Genomic DNA, 8,920 nt, shown 5'->3' with positions numbered 1-8,920 from the left:
AAAACATTATAACATATAAGTTTGTCATTAATTTCGTATATACATAATAAAGTAATGTATTATTTATATACACATATTTAATTTATATATAAATATTACTATAACTTATGATAGATTTTATGTATATGATTACACTTAATAAATTTTTTAGTTTTTGGTTTAATGTTTATAACATATTATTTATACAAACTTTGATATAAAAATTAAAATATTAAAGCATATAAGTTGTGTATTTAATTATATATATATAATAAAATAATATCTTATATATACTTATATTTAATTTATACATAATTTGTATATAGTATAATTATGGATTAAATTTATACGTTTTAATATAATAATTTGTTAAAAAAGTGATAAAATTTTAGTCCATTGGTCCAAAACCAGACCAATTAAACCAAATCTATTTTTGGTCAGTTTGGTCTTCATTTATGTTTGGTCGGTTTTTTTTAAAAATATTTGATCTATTTGATCTTTAAGTATAATGGACTAAATTACCCAATCCATCTTAAGTTCAAAAAATTTTTGATGGAATTAGGTATGAACTATAATGAATATGGATGCTTACCTACACAAATGGCCAACTTGGTTTCATTGTGGTGATCCAAGTATTTGAACTCGGCCTATAAGTTGGGTTGGAAATATAAATTTCGTTTAGTTAATATTTGTTATTTTATTATCTATTTTTGATATTTTATTTAATTTTTTTATAAAATAATATCAAGCAAATGAAACGATTTTCATTAACATTAGTTTATTAATAACTTAGTATATAGTTATATATATAGTTCTAATCTTAAAAACCTTCCATTTTGGGAATCAAAATCAAATCAAAGATTTATGGCAAATCTTAGTTTGCAGGCTTCATTTAATATGTGATCTTGATCTTATGCATGACTCTGCATTAGCTATTCATTTTATTTGTTTATTAATAAAATTATAAAAATTAATTTATAATTTTTTTCAGATAAAAAAATAAATGAATCTAAATTTTTTTAAAGAATAATTATGTCCAAATTAGTGTTATTTCCTTTCACTATTTTATTTTCTAATGTCATAGAAAAATCTTTTGGGTGATATGTCAACACATGGTCACATGTCTAAGGAAAAAAAAAAAAGTCTTTTGCTTACAAAGGAATACCAAACGCATATCATGCTTGGGAATATTTTTCAATTAGTATCTAACCACATGAAAAATGAGCCCAAAAAATCTGATTTTCGTGCTAATTTATCTTTAATTAATTTATACTTCAAATCTTCAATAATATTTTTGATATATACTTATGTTTGGTCATAACCACTTACCAATTTTGGGTTCAATTTGTAAGGGTGTTAACTAATTCATACAATTTCATAAAAAATCAGACATATGATAAATGTTAATTAAATGATTTAACGAAATCTGATTGATATAATTTTATTATTTAATGAAATCTTCTCGATATAATTTTGTAAAGGTAAATATAAATAATTCTCGACGGTCTATAAAATGGTTGGGTGTTCCAGACAACAAAAGATACAGAGGAAGGAAAGGTAGAGGGGAGAGAGATCATTAAACATGGCTACGAAACCTGGGATTCTCACTAACTGGCCATGGGAATCACTTGGGAACTTCAAGGTATCCAGGCATCATTTCTCTACAATATTATTTATTGCATGAGTTAAGATTAATTCATTGAATTTTTCATTTTCCTTTGGGTTGGAAATATTGATGATTTTTCACATCGTTTTTGCATGTTTGGGTAATAGTACGTGATCTTGGCCCCGTGGGTGGTTCACAGCGCTTATTCATGGGCGACGAAAGCAGGAAACGAGAGGGGCCTTTTCAACTTCCTCATATTCCCATTTCTCTTGACAAGAATCCTCCACAACCAAATATGGATTTCTTATTCCCGTTACCGAACTGCCAAAGGAAGCAACAGGATCGTTGATAAGGGCATCGACTTCGAGCAAGTTGACAGAGAAAGCAACTGGTCAATCTCTATACTCCATTGCTGTTTGATTGCCTATGATCTTGGCACTAACATGCGGAAATTGATGGATATGTTTGGCAGGGATGATCAGATCATATTAAATGGAATTATATTATACTTGACAATTATGATACTGCCAGGAGCATCTCACCTTCCCATATGGAGATCAGATGGAGTTATAATCACAATTCTACTTCATACGGGTCCTGTCGAGTTCCTTTATTATTGGCTCCACAGGGCATTGCACCACCATTACCTCTACTCTCGCTACCACTCCCATCACCATTCTTCTATAGTGACCGAACCCATTACTTGTAAGTTGCAGAACTATGCAATCATCGTTAATTTTCAATATGATTTCGGGTATACATATTCTTTCATTTGATTAATGCGTCTGCAAATATATTTTTTTCCTTGGCAGCGGTAATTCACCCATTCGCAGAAATGATCTCCTACTTTGTGCTCTTTATGATACCAATATTGACAACGACCTCGATGGGAACAGCTTCTATCGTATCAGTATTTGGTTACATAACTTACATTGATTTCATGAATAACATGGGACATTGTAATTTTGAATTCACCTCGAAATGGGTTTTTTCAATCTTTCCTATAGTCAAGTATTTCATGTACACTCCTTCGTAAGTATTTGATTAACTTTCTCACTCTTTTTAAATCTGTAATTGTGTCTAATTTTTTCAATTGCAAAAACATGCTTTTTCAATTATCACATTATTTTTCTGATAATTTTGAACCAAATTTTGACATCTATTTATAAAATGTCAAGTTATTGTATATATTCGAATGTTTGATTATTTGTTTTTGTATCAGATGTTCGGAGCTTGTACTATCTTGATATTAATAAAAATTTTTTTGACCGATTACAAAAACAATATGCAGATTTCATTCTCTCCATCACACTCAATTCCGAACCAATTACTCCCTTTTTATGCCGTTTTATGATTATATTTACGGAACAATGGACAAGTCCGCCGATGCTCTGTATGAAGCTTCGTTAAAAAGGCGAGAAGAATCACCCGACGTTGTACATTTAACACATTTGACCACACCAGATTCCCTCTTTCATCTTCGTCTAGGACTCGCTTCCTTGGCCTCCAAGCCCCACCAGGCTCCCACCATGGTCATGTGGCCCGTCACGTTTTGGTCTGTGTTGGTGACTTGGATTTATGGCCATGCCTTCGTTTCAGAGAGGAACACCTTCGAGAAACTCAAACTACAATCTTGGGTGGTACCAAGATACAATATGCAAGTAATAAATTAATCAAAGCATACATTTTTCTCTCCATATTTTTTTCATTAATTAATATGCATATATTCAATCTTTTCACAGTATCTTTCTCGAGGACAAAGAGGGAAAATCAATAAGTTAATTGAAGAAGCTATATCAGAGGCAGATAGGAAGGGAGCTAAGGTGCTGAGTCTAGGGCTTTTGAACCAGGCATGTTTCTTCTCTGTGTCTAGCTATAATTTCCAAATTATTCATTTTCATAAGGCTTTCAAGTTAATCGATGTCAGTTAAAATATGCAGGATGAAGAGCTTAACGGGAGTGGAGAGCTCTATATCCAAAGGCACCCTAAGCTTAAAATCAAGGTCGTGGATGGAAGCAGTTTGGCGGCGGCTGTGGTGGTGAACAGCATTTCTGAAGAAACAAGGCAAGTAGTTCTGAGGGGCAAGCTTTGTAAGGTTGCTTATGCCATAGCCCTGGCTTTGTGCCAAAAGGGTGTCAAGGTTGCTGCATTGAAAGATGATGAATATAAGAAGCTGTTAAAGCACGTAGGCAAGTTTGGAGACAATTTGGTTCTTGCAGAAAGATATGATCCCAAGGTAAACATGTGTTACTTGTTTGCTAAGAAAATTATATTGAAATATTCAATTTTTTCACTTCACTTTTATATTTTGTAGATATGGTTGGTGGGAGACGGCCTGACCAAAGAAGAACAGTTGAAGGCACCCAAAGGAACAATATTCATTCCATTTTCCCAATTCCCACCAAGAAAAGTTCGCAAAGATTGCTACTACCACAGTACTCCGGCCATGGTGGCTCCTAAATCTATTGAGAACATGCACTCTTGTGAGGTTAGTGCTGGGATTCATTCTTATCTTACGATGCAAGATTAATTTCAATAAATTAATTTTTCTTTCTTAATTAAAATGGTACAGAATTGGTTGCCAAGAAGGATAATGAGTGCTTGGCGAGTTGCTGGGATAATTCATGGTTTGGAAGGATGGGATGTTCACGAGTGTGGTCACACCATTTTTGGGATTGGGAAAGTTTGGGAGGCCACTCTGCAACATGGGTTTCGTCCTTTGTCAATCCCCACTTAGAGCCTCGAGGAAAAAATAATAGTATATAATCTATATTCAGATGGTAATTAATAAAGTATTTATAATTTATTGTAATGATTTCGAATGCTCATTAATTAATTTTATGAGCATTCATAGGAATAATCTCAAACGAAATATCTTTTAATAATTAAAATTTGAAATATGAATCTCTTATTTGAACATTTAGATGAGGTGTGAAAATAATTTGTTGTGTAAAATTTTAATATTCTTCGATAAAATCAAGTCTCAATGAAATTAGCAAATTTTCTAGTACTTGTTGATTAAGAAAGTGAAAAGAGTTTATATAATTACAACAGAAGGGGGGAGGGAGCTACCTTTTTTAGGTAATTTGGGTTTCCAAGAGTCTATAGTTGATTTATCCATGACAACAGATTTGAATCGACATTCATGTACTCCTCTTTAATCAATCAATTGACTCATACTTTTCAAAAAAAAAAAAGAAGTTATCTTGATAAATTTGTCGTATAATATTTTGATTAAGTCTATACTAAAGAATTTATATATCCGAATATTTATAATTTAATTGATATGAAATTTCTTTTATCAATATTTTAACAATAATATGTTTTGATTACATAATTTCTGAAGCCACTTAGCTTAATAATAAGTGATTAATATTATTTTGAGTTGGGTAAAATTAGAAATGAATTTAGTCTCTCTTTTGTATTTTAGATTTTGACTTTGCCCATTGCTGTAGATATTCCTATTAGCGTTTGAATTTTGATGGATGGACCATTTTTATTTATTAATTGATCATACTAATTATTTTGTGTACTTAGTTTAGCTTTGCAAATAATCAAATCCCTTCTTTGTTTAATATATATATATAATTTTAAGTAGTGAAACGTTTGAATTAATTGATTGATGGTCCCCTGGCTTGAAACAAGGCACTGTATCTTTCTCCTCGTGCACCCAACCAATCAAATTCCTACAAGCTCAGAGCTGTTAAGCAAAATTCATTTCAATGAATTTAGGACTGTTAGCCATAATTCACTGTAATTTACGTCCTTGTAAAAGGTTTTAAGGTTTTTTTTTTTTTTAAAAGCTGTAATTTTATATCTTGTATAAATAAACCAAAACGGTTGCAGAGATTAATGTTGGCAAAAGTTTTAAGAACTACTCTATATATGGTCAGGCCCAGTGTATTGCTGCAACGGACAGCTTGGGTTCTTAGGTTCCAAAAGGTTTTGATGGAATTAGGTATGACCTATAATGAATATGAATGCTTACCTACACAATTTGCCAATTTGGTTGCCTTGTGGCCCAAGTATTTTAACTCAGCCGAATAAGCAAGCCCGGTTTCGTTTAGTTAATATTTTTATTATTTATTTTTTAATAAATAATAGCAACCAAATGAAATCATTTACATTGCTAATATTTTATTAATAACTTAATATATTTATTTTATTAACACGTGGTCATATTGCATACCAAAAATCTTATAGATGATAGGTCGAGAAGTGATCATATTGTCACATGAGTTAATGTGAAATTCATCACATTTTACCTCACTTAATTTATTGATGTGAAATTCATAACATTCTACCTCACTTAATTTACTGATGTGAGATTCGTGATCTTTTACCTCATTCAATTGTACAACATCTTCGTTGATTCATGATATTTTACTCCACCCCATTCAATTGTGCAACGTCTTCGTTGATTCATGATATTTTTTTGATATTCTACTCCATTCAATTGTGCAATGCTCTCGTTGCACTAGCTTTTGACCCATAGAGAAGAGGAGTTCTTATATCCTCAATGTGCTATTTTAAACTCTGAAAATAGAATTTAAATAAGTTTATAAATTATAAGCTCATATTTTCAATCTAAAAGATATGCTTAAGGTAATGGAAGATTCATGTTTATATATCCAAGATCCGTTTATCTCTTACTGATATGAGATCTGTGACAATATTTTATACCAAAAATCTTATGGGTGATAGGTCAACACGTGATCATATTACACACCAAAAAATCTTATGGATGATAGGTCGACAAGTGGTCATATTACATACCCAAAAATCTTATGGATGGTTTTCTTGCTGACATATCTTTAATTAATTTTCATATCCAATTATACATAAAATCTTTAAGAATCTTTTTGATAGATATGTAAGTTTAGTCATGACTTTGGGTTCAATTTTTGGTACAAATTGTAAGGATGCTAGTCATTATTGCCGTTTACCTTGGAAAAATTAATACTGGTATGACTTTTTTCGGTGAAAATTGAAAGTATATGCAACAATCTTTACCAAAAATCTAACTTATACAATCTTTTAAAAAACCAGACATTGCATATGTCACATACAACAATATTTTTTTAACTATATGATCTAACGATATTTGATTAATATAATTTTTTTAAAGGTTAGATAGAATAGATATAACCACAATAATATTTTTTAATTACATAGAAAGTGAAATGTAGATGAATGTTATTCACGAAAACATTTTCTTCACTAAATGGTATAACGAGATTTTTTATAATTAAGAGATATAAATATAAGAATCGAACTCATCTCTTTTATTTTTTTATTACTTTTCAATATTTTTATTGTGGAACTCAAACTATAATAAATGATAATGAAAGCTAAATTAAGAAAGTAATGGCAATGAGAATAGGGCACAAATGCAATGGCTACTTTTCTTTACTTGGTTTAATAATAGGTTGGCAACTTCTGTGTGTGTAAAGGGACGGTTCAATAACATCAAATGTCTAAAGTTAAATATTCAAATCGGTTATTTTTTTAAAAAAAATTAAAAAAATAAGATCGTTTTTATTGAAATTAAAGAAGAAAGGGAAAATGAGGAAAGAAGAATTTATAAGTGGATATTATAAATAATATGATGAAGAGCGTAGGGTGTTCCTCAAGGGAGACTTGACCAGATTTGGCATGCCATGGTTAGATCTGGTCGGAAGGTGGCTGGTCGATGTAAGGGAACATTGCTAGCCAGCTTGGGAGAAAAGATAGGAATGAAATAAAAAATGATATTTTAAACATTTCATATTTAAGCATTAATGTAGTTTACGCATTTGAGACGAAATGTTTATTTTAAAAACTAATAAATACACGTATAATTATGACCAAAAGTTGAAGAGGTGAATGTATTTCACCTTTTATTTATTCTTTCTCAATTATGTAGTGGAATATTATAAGTTTATTTAGTGTATCAAATTGTTGATATAATATGATTAAGCATAAATAATGTATTAAAAATTAATTAATTCTCGATGGTGTATAAAATCGTCTGTATTGCAGATAGCACAGGGTCCCATAGTAGTGGTTGAGGAGAGAGAGAGAATTAAGCATGGCTACGAAACCTGGGATTCTCACTAACTGGCCATGGGAATCACTTGGGAAATTCAAGGTATCCAGGCTTCATTTCTCTACAATATTTTTTATTGCATGAATTAAGATTTAATTCATTGAATTTTTCATTCTTCTTTGGGTTCGAAATGTTGATGATTTTTCACATATTTGTGCAACAGTACGTGATCTTGGCCCCGTGGTTGGTTCACAGCGTACACTCATGGATGACGAAAGCAGCAAACGAGAGGGGCCTTGCGAACTTCCTCATATTCCCATTTCTCTTGACAAGAATCCTTCACAACCAAATATGGATTTCTTATTCCCGTCACCGAACTGCCAAAGGGAGCAACAATATCGTTGATGAGGGCATCGACTTCGAGCAAGTTGACAGAGAAAGCAACTGGTCAATCTCTATACTCCATTGCTGTTTGATTGCCTGTGCTCTTGATACTAACATGCTGAAAATGATGGATATGTTTGGCAGGGATGATCATATCATATTAAGTGGAATTGTACACTACTTGGGAAATATGATCAGTTTTGAGCATATCTTGACTCCCTTTTCTTGGTCAAAAGTCTATTGAAAATACTATGCATCGATTTCCAATGTCCTTGTCAACTTAAATGCCATACTCTTCCTGGATTGCTTGGCAAAGCAGTAGTTTATTCTCAAGCATGTCCTTCCTATTTGTATTCTGAGGAGACCGGACAAATTTGTACCTTTTCACTGTGCAGGCTTCAACCGAAGGTTTAAAGCTTGATAAGAAGGCCACATTCGAAAAGATCAGAGACGCAGCGATTCAAGATTCCAGCTGTGGGCAGAATGCAGTGGTTGAGAGGAGAACTGGAATATGGATCTAACCTGGAGTTTCATACAAAAAATAAAGTGTTTTCAGATATGGATCTAACCTAATATATTTAAAATATATAAGGGTATTATTACGTATACAAATCATAATTATAATAATTTAATATTAATTATACATATATATATTTATTTATTTATAAATCTGTATTAATATGAAATTATAAGTTATATATTTTAAATGATATAAGTTATATGTTAATATTATAATATATGATAGTAAATATCCTATATAAGAATATGTTATAATTATTACACCTTAGTAATATTTCGTAATATAAAATGTATGAATATATATATAATTGTATAAATGTATTATATATAAATATACATAAGTATTACTATAATTTATAATAAACTTTATTTATATTATTTTATTTAATAACTTTGTTAATTA

The 8,920-nt window shown here is 30.9% G+C and overlaps 1 pseudogene across 1 annotated transcript; it reads left to right on the top strand.

Moving 5' to 3' along the window:
• Positions 1–1,541: 1,541 nt before the first annotated feature.
• LOC18607128 (very-long-chain aldehyde decarbonylase CER1-like) lies at positions 1,542–4,498 on the top strand (annotated as a pseudogene). Its single transcript, XR_016024667.1, has 9 exons — positions 1,542–1,621; positions 1,753–1,976; positions 2,058–2,290; positions 2,398–2,617; positions 2,877–3,246; positions 3,328–3,435; positions 3,526–3,822; positions 3,901–4,074; positions 4,159–4,498. The product of XR_016024667.1 is annotated as a very-long-chain aldehyde decarbonylase CER1-like (transcript).
• The last annotated feature ends 4,422 nt before the right edge of the window (positions 4,499–8,920 follow it).

This window comes from Theobroma cacao, chromosome 2, assembly GCF_053813885.1.
Source record: "Theobroma cacao isolate CCN51 chromosome 2, ASM5381388v1, whole genome shotgun sequence".
Taxonomy (NCBI): Eukaryota; Viridiplantae; Streptophyta; class Magnoliopsida; order Malvales; family Malvaceae; genus Theobroma; species Theobroma cacao.
The sequence above is the reverse complement of the archived record's forward strand: the minus strand, read 5'-3'. Positions and strand labels throughout refer to the sequence as shown.